General features: G+C 46.6%; 1 protein-coding gene and 1 long non-coding RNA gene across 6 annotated transcripts in view; one reads left to right on the top strand and one right to left on the bottom strand.

The window, feature by feature from the left end:
* COBL (cordon-bleu WH2 repeat protein) overlaps nucleotides 1–10,723 on the bottom strand; it is a 239,972-nt gene extending 229,249 nt beyond the window's left edge. For 3 of the 4 annotated variants that reach the window (XM_068147700.1, XM_068147701.1, XM_068147699.1), the window contains exon 1: nucleotides 10,638–10,723. The gene's annotated coding sequence lies outside the window, so the exon portion shown is untranslated. The remainder of the gene's footprint in view (nucleotides 1–10,637) is intronic. The other variant, XM_068147702.1, reaches the window with a different exon arrangement.
* Nucleotides 1–17,999, top strand: part of LOC137445726 (uncharacterized) — a 51,255-nt gene extending 33,256 nt beyond the window's left edge. The window contains exon 3 of one of the 2 annotated variants that reach the window (XR_010988466.1): nucleotides 17,924–17,999. This is a non-coding gene — a long non-coding RNA (uncharacterized lncRNA). Of the gene's footprint in view, nucleotides 1–2,019; nucleotides 2,164–17,923 lie in introns of those variants that run through there. The other variant, XR_010988469.1, reaches the window with a different exon arrangement.
* The last annotated feature ends 87 nt before the right edge of the window (nucleotides 18,000–18,086 follow it).

The following is an 18,086-nucleotide window of genomic DNA, read 5'->3' as shown; positions in this document are numbered from 1 at the left end:
GATATGGAATTACTTATTTTCATTTTCACAAGAATAGCCAAAAACCAGATTTCCCAAAGCCAGGTTCTTTACATTGATTTCATGCTTTCCTTCCTGTCCTTGATAATAACACAAATTAAAATATATATAGCAGGACCAGACATCCTCTTACGTGAGAATCTTTCAGATTCCTACAAAGGGACAACATTTGGAAGCGACAGCCTTTCAGAACAGGCTCCAGCAGTTTGAGACTTCACAGTATCACAGTATCACTTAGGTTGGAAAGGACCTCAAGGATCATCGAGTCCAACCTATCAACACAGACCCCATCCCTAGACCATGGCACCAAGTGCCACGTCCAATCTCCTCTTGAACGCCTCCAGGGTCGATGACTCCACCACCTCCCAGGGCAGCCCGTTCCAATGACGAATGACTCGCTCGGTGAAGAACTTCCTCCTCACCTCGAGTCTAAACCTCCCCTGCCGCAGCTTGAGACTGTGTCCTCTTGTTCTGGTGCTGGTTGCCTGGGAGAAGAGACCAACCCCTTCCCGGCTACAACCACCTTTCAGGTAGCTGTAGAGGGCAATGAGGTCACCCCTGAGCCTCCTCTTCTCCAGGCTAAACAATCCCAGCTCCCTCAGCCTCTCCTCACAGGGCTTGTGTTCAAGGCCTCTCCCCAGCCTTGTTGCCCTTCTCTGGACACGTTCAAGTGTTTCGATGTCCTTCTTAAACTGAGGGGCCCAGAACTGGACACAGGACTCAAGGTGCAGCCTAACCAAAGCAGAGTCCAGGGGCACAATGACTTCCCTGCTCCTGCTGGCCACACTATTCCTAATGCAGGCCAGGATGCCATTGGCCCTCTTGGCCTCCTGGGCACACTGCTGGCTCATATTCAGGTGGCTGTCAATCAGCACCCCCAGGTCCCTCTCTGTTTGGCAGCTCTCCAGCCACTCCAACCCCAGCCCTTCTATTTTCAAAGAGAAAAGCTCTGATACAACCATAGGTGAAAGATCATGTCTCCGCTGTGAATCCTCTGCAGGACATCAGAGCATTTGAAGAGCAAACGTCAGAAATTCAGCAACAAAGAGGCAGTGCAGTGTTTCCACACAGTTCAGAGAAAAGTCTATTCAAGGCTAAAAGCCTAAAATTAGTCTGAAATCAATCAAAGGGTGAAACTAAGAGGCCTTGTTTCTTCAGAGAAGAACCCCCCTTGCTGCTTGATTCTACCTGAAGTAACTCCCAGTTTTGAGGCTGCTTAGCCAGCTATTTGCAGTACATGGTCTATGCTTCCAAAGAAATGCAATGTGCATTGTTTGAGCATACACAAGGGGAAAAAAACACCAAACAAAAACCACAAACCAAGCAACAACAAAACAAAAGCCCCAGAAAAACAAACAGCAGCACTTGCAAAGCAATCTCTGAATTTATTACCCCCCATAGACTTAGCATATTTAACAGTGCCTCTAGACAGGCTGGCATCATAATTGTAAGTAAAAACGACGTTTGAGGAGAACTTGCTTTACAGAAGTAGGGAGACTGGTTGGAAAAGTGACTGAATTGCTTGGGTGAAACAAGGAGGGAAGGCATGTATGCAAGCCCCCCCAAATTACATTAATCCAAGGTCAGCTCTGCAACACTAGGAGATTCAATTTAGACATCATGTTGCCATAATTTTATCTGTGTATTTTGCACACAAGTTACCACTGCCAAATCTTTTTGTTTGTGCTTCTGTAACTTGTTTATTCCTAAGCATTGTTTCATGTAAGTTCATGAAGTCAGGTTATCAGGTATGAGCATGTGTGCAAATAAACATCTTGCAATCATCCAGGGGAATATTTAAGATAAGGCTTTGCTTTGGTCTTGCTGATATAGAAATAACAGCTTCACATCCAGGCTCAGTGACAGGCCAAAAGTATGGGACCAAGCAGGCAGGGGTTTTCAGTATCAACTATGCAGGCCATGGTTTTGTGTAAATACTTCCCCTAATCTTTCAGCAGGAAAATAAGTAGCTGTATGTCATCCTTTTCTGCTTCTGTTCAGCTTCAAAGATTGGCTAATTAGATGGAATTATGGACTGCAGCACGTGGGGCTGTGCTTCATCTGACTGGAGGAGATGGGCAGTGCAAGTGAATATCAAAGGGCCAGATGGAAAGAAAAACTTCCTTGTCACCCTCAGCAGCTGCTGCACTGGATTGTCAAATTGTCAAATACAGTAAGACCACAAAGTATCTGATTGAGCACATTTACTTTTGCACCCATATAAGAATAAAACCTTGCTGCTGTTCACAGCTGAAATACTGATATGGACAACATCTTGCTCTTCTTTTAATTCACTTTGAGTCCCTGAGCAGCATGTTAGGAAAAAGAAGGGGTAAATGAACATAGCAAACAGCTGTGTACGTACCTCACAAGCTGCCAGTCAGCTCATAAAAAGCCTTTTGTCTACGTGGGTTGGTTGAAGATGGCAAGTGCTGGTGGCCCAAAAGACTGCTAGAGCAATGCCTCTTGCAGCCCACAGTTGTGTTCTTGTTAACATCAAATCAGATGGAGGTTGTAGTGGGTACTGAGTTACTGTGTCAGGTCCTCAGCTGCACAGCAAATTTGCCAGGTTAGTAAAGTGTTATGGCCCTTCCCTTGATGAAGGTGTGGGTTTAATTCAACTATATGGAATGTGTGCATAATATTAGGTTGTGAGCAAGATGCCACAGCCATTAAAAGCTGTCTGGTACGCTGCATGCCTAAGGCCATGCAGATAACTCACTGAAATTTTGTTAAAACATCTGCTTGGATATGTTTCCTGTCAGTCCTTTTGCATGGCTGGAAATAATGGGCTAGAGATTCTCCCCTACTCCACCAGTCCTGGCACCAAAGGACTGGAAAACCGCTGTAAGCCAGTCTGGGATTCCCCATTTCCCTTTGAATGATGGGAGCTGCTGCTTAGTTCCAGACAATAAAAGAATCCTCTCTCTCACACAGCCCTGAAGGAGAGGGCACAGCTGAGGGAGCGTGGCAGGGAACAGCTCTGTGGCACCACAGCAGCCCCAGCTGCTGGAGTGGTTCATTCCCACAGAGCTCCAGCCATGCAGAGGCCCACACAGCTGCCCCAGGGGCTATAAACTGCCACAGAGCTAGTTTTATTGCCTCTTAGGAGGTCAGCTATGCCATCATATCTACAGCTGTGACATCACAACTTTATGCACAGCAATAGTAGCAGCAATTCCTATGACCCTATGATATCACAGTAAAAGTATGAAGATAATTTCCTGTTAAAGACACTAACTTTTTCTCAACATGGAGATTATAAACTGGATTGAGAAACACTTTCTTGATACAACGTGGTTCCGAAGATGCAGGCCTCATGACACAGCCTGACTTCAAAGCAAGTGTTACAATATGAGATACATAGCTATGCACCACTGTACAACCTCGATGAATAACAAAGGCAAGTCACTGGCTTGCCTGTGACAGCTCTACCTTAAACCCACACATTGTCATATTTTCAACACCTGTTGAAGGGTCAGACCTAATTGCACTGCTTGCTGACAGTATGTCAGCAACAAATAAATGCTCATAACTATTTCATCTTAAACTTTAGAAGTAAAGTGCCAGATGCTGCCATAAAACATTCTTGGGAGCTTTCATGTGATGCTTGCATCTGTTCAGCTGGAAGAGTGACTGCTGCAAACAATCTTAGTTTCATAGTTTCATAGTATCAGTCAGGGTTGGAAGGGACCACAAGGATCATCTAGTTCCAACCCCCCTGCCATGGGCAGGGACACCCCACACTAGATCAGGCTGGACAGAGCCTCATCCAGCCTGCTCTTAAACACCCCCAGGGACAGGGCCTCGACCGCCCACCATTCCAGGGTTTCAGCACTCTCATGGTGAAGAACCTCCTCCTCACATCCAGCCTGAATCTCCCCACCTCCAGCTTCATTCCATTCCCCCTAGTCCTATCACTACCTGAGATCCTGAGAAGTCCTTCCCCAGCCTTCCTGTAGGCCCCCTTCAGTTACTGGAAGGCCACAATTAGGTCACGTCAGAGCCTTCTCTTCTGCAGACTGAACAGCCCCAACTCCTTCAGTCTGTCCTCATAGGAGAGGTGCTCCAGCCCTCTGATCATCCTTGTGGCCCTTCTCTGGACACCTTCCAGCACCTCCACATCCCGCTTGTAATAGGGGCTCCAGAACTGGACACAGTACTCCAGGTGGGGTCTCACCAGGGCTGAGTAGAGGGGGAGGATCACCTCCCTCGACCTGCTGGCCACACTTCTCCTGATGCAGCCCAGGATCTGATTGGCCTTGCGGGCTGCAAGTGCACATTGAGAGCTCATGTTGAGCTTTTTGTCCACCAGCACCCCCAAGTCTCTCTCCTCAGGGCTACTTTCCAGCCAGTCAAATCTAATGGCTTATAAGTTATGAGAAAAAAAAAGAGCAAAATGGCAAAATACTGTAGAATGCACCAGAAAGAAATGTCAGCAAGAAGCTCTGTGTTGAAATGATGTCGCTCAGACAAAGCTTTGGATCAAAACTTGGGTTGCAAGCAGACATGGTTTAAAACTGCTAGTGACTCAACTATTTCCTGGTGAAGCAGCAAGAAGGGAACTACCTTTCACACACATAATAAATGCAAAGTTTTAGAGGCAAAGGTTGTTGTATGTTAGCTTATTTCTGCCTGCAAGCTCTGGGAACACTACAATTTTGTGGAAAAGTTAGCCTTACAGAAGCTCTAAGTAGATTATGCTCTCTAGTGAAACACTAGGGAATGAGAAATTTGGGTTTATTTAAATGCTTTCCTTAGCTATTTGATTCCTTCCTGGTTATTTATAGATAAATGCATGTCAACACCACCTCTGTCCCTATTTTTTCATCTCCAGCTCACTGTCTGGTCATCTCAATAAGCATAGGTGGTCCTCAAAAAGTTAATGTCTGGAGTAAATATAGGGCTTCCCACTAGTAAATCTTCCTCTGCTTTATATATCATCTCAGTTAACCATTTGCCCAAGCTTTAGAATTTCTTTATGGAACAGGTATTGAGAATTATGCCCACTACGCAGAAGAGGAAAGGGAGCCAACAAAACTAGGTTAATCAGCCCAGGCCACAAGAAATACTGTTAAAAATGGGATCAAGCAATATAAATTCTTATCTCTTGCTGTTTTTCAGACCATCTCTTCATTTGATTGCTATGTAACAGTTAAGTATTAAAAAAATATGTTCATGTTCACTATTTAGTTACTGATGTATAAGATATGCAGAACATCTACCACATGCCTGTAATGAGGTTCTCCAAAAGGCAAAGAACAGCTCTGTATATCACCTGTCTGCAGGTAACATTGGGTAGTATCTCAGGTCTTACCAGCTCAAGTGGGAGATAAACACTGATGTCATCTACCTGGACCTGAGCAAAGCCTTCAACACTGTCCCGCACCACAGCCTGGTCTCCAAACTGGTGACACATGGGTTTGATGGGTGACCACTAGATGGATAAGGAACTGGCTTGATGGCCGCACCCAAAGAGTGGCTGCCAATGGCTCCATGTCCCAGGGGAGGCCAGGGACAAGCAGAGTCCCTCAGGGATCAGTCCTGGGACCTGTCTTGTTCAACATCTTTGTGGGTGCCATGGAGAGTGGCATTGAGTGCACCCTCAGCAAGTTTGCTGATGACACCAAGCTGTGTGGTGCAGCAGACACACTGGAGGGAAGGGAGGCCATCCAGAGGGACCTTGACAGGCTGGAGAGGTGGGCACAAGCCAACCTCATGAGGTTCAACAAGAGCAAGTGCAGGGTCCTGCATCTGGGTCGAGGCAATCCCAGGCACAAACACAGGCTGGGCAGTAACTGGCTGGAAAGCAGCCCTGAGGAGAGAGACTTGGGGGTGCTGGTGGACAAGAAGCTCAACAGGAGCTCTCAGTGTGCACTTGCAGCCCGCAAAGCCAATCAGATCCTGGGCTGCATCAGGAGAAGTGTGGCCAGCAGGTCGAGGGAGGTGATCCTCCCCCTCTACTCAGCTCTGGGGAGACCCTACCTGGAGTACTGTGTCCAGTTCTGGAGCCCCTATTGCAAGAGGGATGTGGAGGTGCTGGAAGGTGTCCAGAGAAGGGCCACAAGGATGATCAGAGGGCTGGAGCACCTCTCCTATGAGGACAGACTGAAGGAGTTGGGGCTGTTCAGTCTGCAGAAGAGAAGGCTCCGAGGTGACCTAATTGTGGCCTTCCAGTATCTGAAGGGGGCCTACAGGAAGGCTGGGGAAGGACTTCTCAGGATCTCAGGTAGTGATAGGACTAGGGGGAATGGAATGAAGCTGGAGGTGGGGAGATTCAGGCTGGATGTGAGGAGGAAGTTCTTCACCATGAGAGTGGTGAAACCCTGGAATGGGTTGTCCAGGGAGGTGGTCGAGGCCCCGTCCCTGGAGGTGTTTAAGCCCAGGCTGGCTGAGGCTCTGGCCAGCCTGATCTAGTGTGGGGTGTCCCTGCCCATGGCAGGGGGGTTGGAACTAGATGATCCTTGTGGTCCCTTCCAACCCTGACTGATACTATGATACTATGATACTATGATACTATGATACTCTGATAAAGACACCTGCTAGCCCCAAAGGAAGACCTTTTTGCCTGCTATCACAATCCAAAGGATTACACTTGCTGACAGAAGAGTGAAGCACACCCTGAATTAGGCAGTTAGTGCATTTCCCAAACATAAGTGGCAGAGAAGTGGAAAATTTTGCAATGTAATGGTGTAGTACTGGGAGTAGAGCATCCTATTTCCTGCTGTTGAAGTAGCACTGTAGAAATAGCATATATACTTTTGCCAGGAAAGACTAAGTGTGCTGCTGTTCTGCTCTTTTCATAATCAACACTGCATTTTGCTTATATTTCTCTTATGCACTGGCCATAGTTTGTGATGAACAGATTTTGACTATCAAAAACATCAGGATTACTGAATCACAGAATGTATCTGGTTGAGAGAGACCTAAAAGATCATCCAGTCCAACCACTGACCCAGTACTGAAGGTTCAACACTAAACCAAGTCCCTAAGCACCAGGTCTGCCCACCACTTGAACACCCCCAGGGATGGCGACTCAACCATTGCTCTGGGCAGGCCACTCTGATGTTTACTAACCATTTCTGTGAAGAAGTGTTGCCTAATACCTAACCTAAACCTCCCCTGGTGCAGCTTGAAGCCATTTCCTCTGGTCCTGTCACTTGTCATCAAGGAGAAGAGGCTGGCCCCCTCCTGGTTCCAACCTCCTGTCAGGCAGTTATAGAGACCAGTAACATCACCCCTCAGCTTCCCCTTCTCTAGACTGAAAACCCCAGCTTGCTCACACACTCCTCATAGGTCATGTGCTCCAGGTCCTTCAAGAGCCTTACTGACCTTCTCTGGACCTAGATTAATTTAACAGCACGAAAGGCTATCTACATAAGAGAATAATTTCATGGAAAAGGAGTAATTAAGAACACAGAGGTAGTCCCAGAATGTCTTTCAAACTGTGTCTGCTCTGCAGTTGTGTATAGAAGGGGTGGAATAACTTCATTCAGAACTAGCACATGTATCTGGGCACCTGAAACCTAATTGTGGCCTTCCAGTATCTGAAGGGGGCCTACAGGAAGGCTGGGGAAGGACTTCTCAGGATCTCTGGTAGTGATAGAACTAGGGGAATGGAATGAAGCTGGAGGTGGGGAGATTCAGGCTAGATGTGAGGAGGAGGTTTTTCACCATGAGAGTGGTGAGACCCTGGAATGGGTTGTCCACGGAGGTGGTCGAGGCCCCGTCCCTGGGGGTGTGTAAGAGCAGGCTGGATGAGGCTCTGGCCAGGCTGATCTAGTGTGGGGTGTCCCTGCCCATGGCAGGGGGGTTGGAACTACATGATCCTTGTGGTCCCTTCCAACCCTGAATGAAACTATGAAACTATGAAACTATGAAACTATGAAACTGTAAAACTGTTCTCCCAGTATAGGATAACTAGAAAAGGAGCAGATTGAGTTAGCCAAGAGGAAGCACCAAGCTGTTATCAGGCTAGCTGGTGTATTTACTGTACTGTATACACAGCACAGGCCTATGATGACAAGTGTCCCAACACTGCTAGTTGGAGAAACCTAAAAGACTAAAAGCAAACCCCCACCAAAATCAAAACTCACAAACCATAAAAACCCCCAAACACATGCACACTCAAAAAAGCCCACCCACAAGCATAAGTTACTTCACAAACACATTTTGACTTTCCATAAGAATCAGTGTAAAGTTTTGGTCTCTAGTTCCCCAGGACTTAGTCTTCCTCTCTGCAGAGACTTTTCAAATAAGCTGTCATGCTCATTAAAAATTCTTCTTACCAAATGATCCCCAAAACAAAGAAACCCCAACTGTATATTTTGAATTGATCCGAGCCAATAATCCTAAAGGTGAAAAGCATCACAAATTGTGCCTCTCACTGTGTTGTGATCATCCTTTACTAGTACATTTAAGTGCTAGCAAAAAAGTCCTTGACTCACTGTTGGCCTAAATGACTATGCAATACTTTGGCACTTCAGAAGATGTGTTGAATGCCTTCAGGGCATTGCTCTGTAATAAAAGGTCTCCTTAGGAGAAAGTGAAACCATGAATCATGTTAGAGATTCAGTTTTCAGGAAGTCATGAGGCTCCAGCACATCAGCATTTGGTTCAGGTGTAGATAATAACAGCATCTGGACTTTAGCTAAAGAATGAACTTCCATAGAGATGCAACTCATCTAAAAACAGTGTCACAGTATAACAAAGGTTGGAAAGGACCTCGAGGATCATCCAGTCCAAGCTATCAACACAGACCCCATGACTAGACCATGGCACCAAGTGCTACGTCCAATCCCCTCTTGAACGCCTCCAGGGACGGTGACTCAACCACCTCCCTGGGCAGCACATTCCAATGACGAACGACTTGCTCGGTGAAGAATTTCTGCCTCACCTCGAGTCTAAACCTCCCCTGGTGCAACTTGAGACTGTGTCCCCTTGTTCTGGTGCTGGTTGCCTGGGAGAAGAGACCAACCCCTTCCTGGCTACAACCACCTTTCAGGTAGTTGTAGAGGGCAATGAGGTCTCCCCTGAGCCTTCTTTTCTCCAGGCTAAAAACATCACAGTTAGGCTTCTGGGAGTGAAAAGACAGCTCAAAAGTATAGATATATATTTTCATATAAAAGTGTTGGTTTAACAATATGGACACATGCACTTTTCCCCAAAAGGGGCTAACCCCACAGTTTCACAGTTTCTTTCAAATGTGTGCAGCTACTTCATTGTGGGTATGCTGCCCATGAGATACAGCTTCATAAGATAAAGGAAAAAGTTATGATGTAAAACCACTATGTAATCCAAACTGTCCTTGTAATTGCAATTCTTTATCAAATTCCCAAGTCACTAAAGGTGATAGCAGAGTGGGTTTTGCCCAGCCATTTCCTCTAGAGATGTGCCAATTATCATAGTATCATAGTATCATAGTATCAGTCAGGGTTGGAAGGGACCACAAGGATCATGTAGTTCCAACCCCCCTGCCATGGGCAGGGACACCCCACACAAGAGCAGGCTGGACAGAGCCTCATCCAGCCTGCTCTTAAACACCTCCAGGGGCCTCAACCACCTCCCTGGACAACCCATTCCAGGGTTTCACCACTCTCATGGTGAAGAACCTCCTCCTCACATCTAGCCTGAATCTCCCCACCTCCAGCTTCATTCCATTCCCCCTAGTCCTATCACTACCTGAGATCCTGAGAAGTCCTTCCCCAGCCTTCCTGTAGGCCCCCTTCAGATACTGAAAGGCCACAATGAGGTCACCTGGGAGCCTTCTCTTCTCCAGACTGAACAGCCCCAACTCCTTCAGTCTGTCCTCATAGGAGAGGTGCTCCAGCCCTCTGATCATCCTTGTGGCCCTTCTCTGGACACGCTCCAGCACCTCCACATCCCTCTTGTAATAGGGGCTCCAGAACTGGACACAGTACTCCAGGTGGGGTCTCACCAGGGCTGAGCAGAAGGGGAGGATCACCTCCCTTGCCCTGCTGGCCACACTTCTCCTGATGCAGCCCAGGATCTGATTGGCTTTGTGGGCTGCAAGTGCACACTGAGAGCTCCTGTTGAGCTTCTTGTCCACCAGCACCCCCAAGTCTCTCTCCTCAGGGCTGCTCCTGAAGCTTTCTGATAATATGGATTGGTGATGCTCCAACCCCCCCCAGCTTTTCCATTGTAGCAAACGTCGCAGCTTAGAAAAAAACAAAACTAAACAAACAAAACCAACAAACAACCTTCCCCCCCCCAAAAAAACCCCCCAAAACAGCAACAAAAAAAACCCCAAACCCACACACCCCCCCCCAACCAACAAGACCCCAAGAATTCAGCAATTATCATTAAACATATACAAGAAAGCATCTTTCACTGTGGTGTCCAGTGAAGTTCTAGGAAAGAAATTAATGAAGTTTGGTCATTCCAATCCTGATCTCATAGATAATGAATACCTAAAGTGACAAACTTGAATGCTGGAAAAATATTACTTGCCTCCCCCCTCTGTTTTTATTCCTCCCCTTAAAAATAAGTCATTATCAGCCCAAATGCAGTTTTTCAAGGCACAGCTCATTTCATTCTAACTGTGATGAGCAGCTGGACTGTTGCCACACCAAACGACAGCAAATTTTTCTGTCACTTACCTGCACCAATGTTTGGAGGTCCACAAACAGATGGGCAAAACCAACAGCAGGTACAGTCGGGCTACACTCTAAGATTATCACTGGCCACTTCCCCTGGCAATGGAGAGCATGCTAGTTGCACTAATGGCATTAAAAAGAGATTTAAAATAATTAAGGAGGAGTTGCAGTGTGTTGTGCCAAGAGAAGTCAGGAAGATAACACACTGCCATAAGCGTATCGTGACAATGCCCTGGGCTCAAAGCACATCAGAAATAAAGGTAGTTCTTGACACAGACACCAGTAAACACTTCCCAAATTTTACCCTTTGTCCAGGTAGCAGAGTAGAGAATAAAAAATAAAAGGATAGAGGTTGTTTAGTATTGTTCTACATTGGATCTTTGGGAGGTAATAATAATCATAGAAAAATAACAGAAATCACTGATAAAATTTCATTGACAAGATGAAGTCAACGAAATTGTTTTAGGGAAAATTTTACATCATGAGGATTAGTGACTTTTAAACCCCCCTAATCCTAAGCAAAGACTTTCTGCCAAAAGTTTAAGCTGTACAAATCAGAGCTTTGAGGCAGCAGTCATTCCCTCAGCTCAGCTGATTTCTCTGGTGCCTAACGTGAATAGCGTCTTTATTAGAATAAACCTTTATTAGAATAAACCAAACCAGGTTGGAAGAGACCTTCAAGATCATCGTGTCCAACCCATCAACCAATCCAACCCACCCAAACAGCTAACCCATGGCACCAAGCACCCCAGCAAGTCTCCTCCTGAACACCTTCAATGACGGCGACGCCACCACCTCCCCAGGCAGCCCATTCCAATGGGCAATCACTCTCTCTGTATAGAACTTCTTCCTAACATTCAACCTGAACCTCCCCTGGCACAGCCTGAGACTGTGTCCTCTTGTTCTGGTACTGGCTGCCTGGGAGAAGAGACCATCATCAGCCTGTCTACAACCTCCCTTCAGGTAGCTGTAGAGAGTGATAAGGTCACCCCTGAGTCTCCTCTTCTCCAGGCTAAGCAGCCCCAGCTCCCTCAGCCTCTCCTCACAGGGCTGTGTTCCAAACCCCTCACCAACTTTGTTGCTCTTCTCTGGACTCGTTCCAGCAAGTCAACCTCCTTCCTAACCTGAGGGGCCCAGAACTGGACACAGGACTTGAGGTGTGGCCTAAGCAGTGCAGTGTACAGGGGCAGAATGATCTCAAGCAGCGGAGGTAGTTTGCACATACCCCACCATCCCAAATCCAACTCCAAGGGAAAATTTAGTTAGCTGCTTCATGCATACGCTCCTGAAGAAAAAGAATCCCAAACATCTAAGATAACAGATTCTGAGCCTTAGAAAAATCAGAGTTCTTAGCATAGGGCGCTCCAGAGGAAGTACGAAACCCCTGTACCCCACGAGCAGCTTGTACTTTTTGTCCTCCTTCATTAATTTTTGCCCAGGCGTTCCGAGCTTAAACCTTTAGATCCTTTAGAGATGACAATCTCTTCTGAAAAGTCACGTTGCAAGAGCAAAACAAGGTGACTGTTTTTTGAAGTGATTCTTCAAAGGAAAAGTCTTAACCAAGCACTTGAATCTTCCTCCTTTGCAAGTCATGAGGACACAGAAGGATTTGGTTTGTGGATCCTGTCAAAGCTATTCTTGGCATCAAACCGCATTCAGTTTATCCTCAACCTCTCCATGGTTTAGCTTCTTTGTGTCAGATTACATTTAAATTGGGACTTCTTGCAGGCCAGCTTCTAAATTAAAACTACCTTAAGAAAAGCTGAGTTGCTATCTGAGGGCAAACAGCAAGTGTTAAGTGTAGCTGGAAATAAATATTTGGGGCTATGATGTATGTTCTGATTAAATGTCATCACCTGACTGTGGCACAGACCTAATGGAAACAGAATGCAGTAACTTCAGGCTTGGGGTCAAAGAGGAGAAAGTGTGTAAACATCTGGCATATATTGTTCTTATCGTGTAAAGGAAAAGATCAGGCCGCTCACAGGATGTGTGCATGTGTTCAGCAGACATGCATAATGTTAGCCCCTGGGTGGGGGGGAAGAATCTCTGCCCTATTGAAAAAGATCTTTGTCACAGAATCACTGGGGTTGGGAAAGACCCTCAGGATCACCAAGTCCAGCCCACAGCCCTACTCTACAAGGCTCACCCCTAAACCATATTCCCAAACACCACATCCAAATGACCTCTAAACACATGCAAGGTTGGTGACTGAACCACCTCCCCGGGCAGCACATTCCAGTGCCTGACCGCTCTTGCCCTGAAAAAATGTTTCCTAATGTCCAGTCTAAACCTACCCAATGGCAGCTTCAGGCCATTTCCTGTTGTTCTATCACTACTTACCTGGGAGAAGGGACCAGCACCAACCTCTCCAAAACGTTCTTTCAGGAAGCTGTAGACAGCAACGAGGTCTCCCCTCAGACTCCTCTTTGCCAAACTAAAAAGTTCCAGCTCCTTCAGTCGCTCTTGTAAGTTTTATTCTCCAGGCCAGGATCTCAGGTAGTGATAGGACTAGGGGGAATGGAATGAAGCTGGAGGTGGGGAGATTCAGGCTGGATGTGAGGAGGAGGTTCTTCACCATGAGAGTGGTGAAGCCCTGGAATGGGTTGTCCAGGGAGGTGGTCGAGGCCCCATCCCTGGAGGTGTTTAAGAGCAGGCTGGACGAGGCTCTGGCCAGCCTGATCTAGTGTGGGGTGTCCCTGGCCATGGCAGGGGGGTTGGAACTAGATGATCCTTGTGGTCCCTTCCAACCCTGACTGATACTATGATACTATGCCCTTCAAATGCTTCTTTGCCCACCTCTCTGTATTAGAGCTGATTAACTATAAAGCACTTGTTAGCAGAGTAACATCTTTCTCTTGTATGTGACATCCCTGTCAGAAAGACCAGGGAGACTTGTAACCAGTGAGTTGGGACACAAGCTGCTCATGAGGGATGGGATCTGGGCAGAACACAAGAGAAGGTCAGGTGATAAATCTCAGCATGGTTGTTCCTCAGCAGTGGAACAATCCTGCATGATGTTCACTGGATAAATGCTCGTTCTTCTTTATATACCAAAGGGAAGCATACCTATTCTGCATATACTGTCAGTGGTATTTTTCCAAACATGCCTCTCTAGACAACTTGAGAATTTAGAGAAGAACACATCTGAAAAGACCTGGAGAACAATCCAGTATTTTCTCTCTAAGCTCCAACAACCATGGTGCGCTCCAAAGAAGTTCAGTGTAAAGCACAGAGACGAGCTTTGGCTTGGTACAGAGCTTTGGAAATCCCCCTGCAGCAGGACAAAGTCACCACATTTCTTGGTTAGTGACACAATGTGGTCGATTAAGAAGAATATATGCAGCAAGCCCACATACCCAAGCTCACCTTTCTCAGGTAACATGTCTAATCTGCTGGACTGTAACTGCTAGTTTTCTAGCTCAGAGGGCTTCACAAGTACTCTTTTTATTGCCATGGAAAGAAACTTCCCTGAAAAGCTTTACAGATTTGAAAGGAATGAAGATATATCAAAAAACCCCAAAACATTCTTGAAGTAAGGCCACTGGCCTACAGGAATAGAATAAACCGGGTTGGAAAAGACCTTTGAGATCATCGAGTCCCAAAGTGTTGCATTTCTCTCATCAGGGTTATCAGATGTATCAGGGTTATCAGACGTATCTAACAACTGATCGAAAAGTTCAGAACCACAAGAGCAGGAAATTCTGTTTGAGATACACTGCAACCCAGAGTGCTGATTGACAGCTGCCTAAACACGAGCCAGCAGTGTGCCCAGGTGGCCAAGAGGGCCAATGGCATCCTGGCCTGTATCAAGAATAGTGTGGCCAGCAGGAGCAGGGATATCATTGTGCCCTGTACTCTGCATTGGTTAGGCCACACCTTGAGTCCTGTGTCCAGTTCTGGGCCCCTCAGTTTAAGAAGGACATTGAAACACTTGAACATGTCCAGAGAAGGGCAACAAGGCTGGGGAGAGGCCTTGAGCACAGCCCTGTGAGGAGAGGCTGAGGGAGCTGGGATTGTTTATCCCGGAGAAGAGGAGGCTCAGGTGAGACCTTATTGCTGTCTACAACTGCCTGAAGGGGGGTTGTAGCCAGGAGGGATTTGGTCTCTTCTCCCAGGCAACCAGCACCAGAACAAGTGAACACAGTCTCAAGCTGCGTCAGGGGAGGTTTGGACTCGAGCTGAGGAGGAAGTTCTTCACCGAGCGAGTCATTCGTCATTGGAATGTGCTGCCCAGGGAGGTGGTGGAGTCACCGTCCCTGGAGGCGTTCAAGAGGAGATTGGACGTGGCACTTGGTGCCATGGTCTAGTCATGGGGTCTGTGGTGACAGGTTGGACTTGATGATCTTTGAAGTCTCTTCCAGCCTTGGTGATACTGCGACACTTTGGCGGGGAAAATCCTACAACTCTAGATGCACAGCACCCTCTAGTGACAGTCACTTGTCTCCACATTTAGCTTTATGAGGTGTTGGTTCTGTGGACGGTGAAAGACCTCAGGCCGAGGAAAAACAAGCAAAGACGTAAAGGGGAAGCAGAAAGAGCCAACACAACTCCAGTCGTTGTACAGCTGCCTGAACAAGAGACCAGGGACAGATGTCAACTTACAGTTGCCAACGAATGAAAACTAGCCAAATTATCCTTTTACCAACCCAGGCTCTTTGGGGTTTTAAAAATAAAGTTTATTGAAAAACTGGAACTGGGAATTCAGTTCATGTACTCTGCTCAGACTTTCTCATCCTTTACCTGGGAAGCTGGAATGAAGAAATCCTTAACAATGAAGTTCTTACAATTCAGACCACTCAGCATCTGTGAAGTCAGAGTTTTCTAATCCCAGTTCAGTATCTCAAGGTTTCACTGTATTCATAGACTGATATTAAGGATTATGCATCAAGCATAACTTTTTTCTAGATATACAAATAAAAATGAAATTTTCATAGAAGTCATCATGTCTGCATTTCCACTTTGTTTTATAATTATTCAAAAGTTTTCCCTTGTAAAGACCAGTATCATAGTATCACAGTATCAGTCAGGGTTGGAAGGGACCACAAGGATCATCTAGTTCCAACCCCCCTGCCATGGGCAGGGACACCCCACACTAGATCAGGCTGGACAGAGCCTCATCCAGCCTGGGCTTAAACACCTCCAGGGACGGGGCCTTGACCACCTCCCTGGACAACCCATTCCAGGGTTTCACCACTCTCATGGTGAAGAACCTCCTCCTCACCTCCAGCCTGAATCTCCCCACCTCCAGCTTCATTCCATTCCCCCTAGTCCTATCACTACCTGAGATCCTGAGAAGTCCTTCCCCAGCCTTCCTGTAGGCCCCCTTCAGATACTGGAAGGCCACAATTAGGTCACCTCAGAGCCTTCTCTTCTGCAGACTGAACAGCCCCAACTCCTTCAGTCTGTCCTCACAGGAGAGGTGCTCCAGCCCTCTGATCATCCTTGTGGCCCTTCTCTGGACACATTCCAGCACCTCCACATCCCTCTTGTAATAGGGGCTCCAGAACTGGACACAGCACTCCAGGTGGGGTCTCAAGTATCAGGAACATTTACTGTCTATATTCCTAATTTATGTGATTCCAAGACTGATAACCTCCGGGCAATAAAACCAAACACAATAACTTAAATTCACTCCAATTAAACATGGAAAAAGTGAAACATAAAATACTAGACTGAAAAGAAGTTAAAAACCAAACAGGTCTCTCTTTACCTACATGTTCTTCTAGTACTGTCTGTTCACACACAGGATTTGCCAGGTAATCTTACCTAAGTCTCACAGTACCTTGACAGGACTGTGCAGGGCTGCACAGACACACATCTCAATTAAGTAACAAAACCAGGCTGTTTCCAAAAGTAGTTTCTTTTAACCTCAAATACTTTGATGTGCTTCAGTATGAATAAACAAGTGAAAAGCTTCCTACAAGGCTAGTGCTTTCTTGATGATGTGTTTCTCACTGCCTGTCTTGTGGAAGATGTTCAAATGATTACAGCAGCCACCATTGCCTCTGCCTATTTGTGTTGAGTCATCATACCCTTCAGTGAGAGATGAATAGGTCATTATATCCAGTACCAGAAAGGTATCATATAATTCCATATACCTATGGGACTCTTACAGGGCAAGGTATAAAAAAAAAAAAAAGGTAAAACAAGAAAAATGGTTTTCAGTTAATTTGACCCAGAGCTGGGTACAGAATTCACATCTCCTACATTGAAGAAAACTTCCATGAAATTTCACCACAAACAACATTGTGATGCTCATAGAGCACAATGTTTAAACATTGGAGAGGCTTTTCAGAAGCAGCTAAATAAAGCATAATGAAGTAAGTAAAGCACAATGAACTGTGCTTTCATTCCCAACCTTCTCAGAAATTTTGTTACTTTATTTTCATTGTAAATCACAGTGAGTAAGCTCATGAGGTTCAACAAGAGCAAGGGCAGGGTCCTGCATCTGGGTCGAGGCAATCCCAGGCACAAATCCAGGCTGGGCAGTGACTGGGTGGAAAGCAGCCCTGAGGAGAGAGACTTGGGGGTGCTGGTGGACAAGAAGCTCAACATGAGCTCTCAGTGTGCACTTGCAGCCCGCAAAGCCAATCAGATCCTGGGCTGCATCAGGAGAAGTGTGGCCAGCAGGTCGAGGGAGGTGATCCTCCCCCTCTACTCAGGTCTGGTGAGACCCCACCTGGACTACTGTGTCCAGTTCTGGAGCCCCTATTACAAGAGGGATATGGAGGTGCTGGAAGGTGTCCAGAGAAGGGCCACAAGGATGATCAGAGGGCTGGAGCACCTCTCCTATGAGGACAGACTGAAGGAATTGGGGCTGTTCAGTCTGGAGAAGAGAAGGCTCTGAGGTGACCTAATTGTGGCCTTCCAGTATCTGAAGGGGGCCTACAGGAAGGCTGGGGAAGGACTTCTCAGGATCTCAGGTAGTGATAGGACTAGGGGGAATGGAATGAAGCTGGAGGTGGGGAGATTCAGGCTGGATGTGAGGAGGAAGTTCTTCACCATGAGAGTGGTGAAACCCTGTAATGGGTTGTCCAGGGAGATGGTTGAGGCCCCATCCATCCCTGGAGGTGTTTAAGCCCAGGCTGGATGAGGCTCTGGCCAGGCTGATCTAGTGTGGGGTGTCCCTGCCCATGGCAGGGGGGTTGGAACTAGATGATCCTTGTGGTCCCTTCCAACCCTGACTGATACTATGATACTATGATACTGTGACCTGATCGTGAGAGCTTAAGTGCACTTTAGCATTTGATCTGTAGTTTACACTGCTCTTCTTTTGTGTTCTCCAGCAGCACATCACTTGTGACAATGCCCTGGTATGGCCAAAGTCTTCCCATCTTTACTGCACTGCTCTGACTTTCTGACCTTCAAATTTTAAATGCAAAGTCACTGGGAAGCTCTCTCAGCTATGTTTACTCCAAAGCTTTTAAGGATTACCTTCGGTCAATGCTG

The sequence above is a fragment of the Melanerpes formicivorus genome, unplaced genomic scaffold (genome assembly GCF_026170545.1).
Source record: "Melanerpes formicivorus ecotype bairdi unplaced genomic scaffold, bMelFor1.0.p_v2 SCAF_15, whole genome shotgun sequence".
Taxonomy (NCBI): Eukaryota; Metazoa; Chordata; class Aves; order Piciformes; family Picidae; genus Melanerpes; species Melanerpes formicivorus.
The sequence above is the reverse complement of the archived record's forward strand: the minus strand, read 5'-3'. Positions and strand labels throughout refer to the sequence as shown.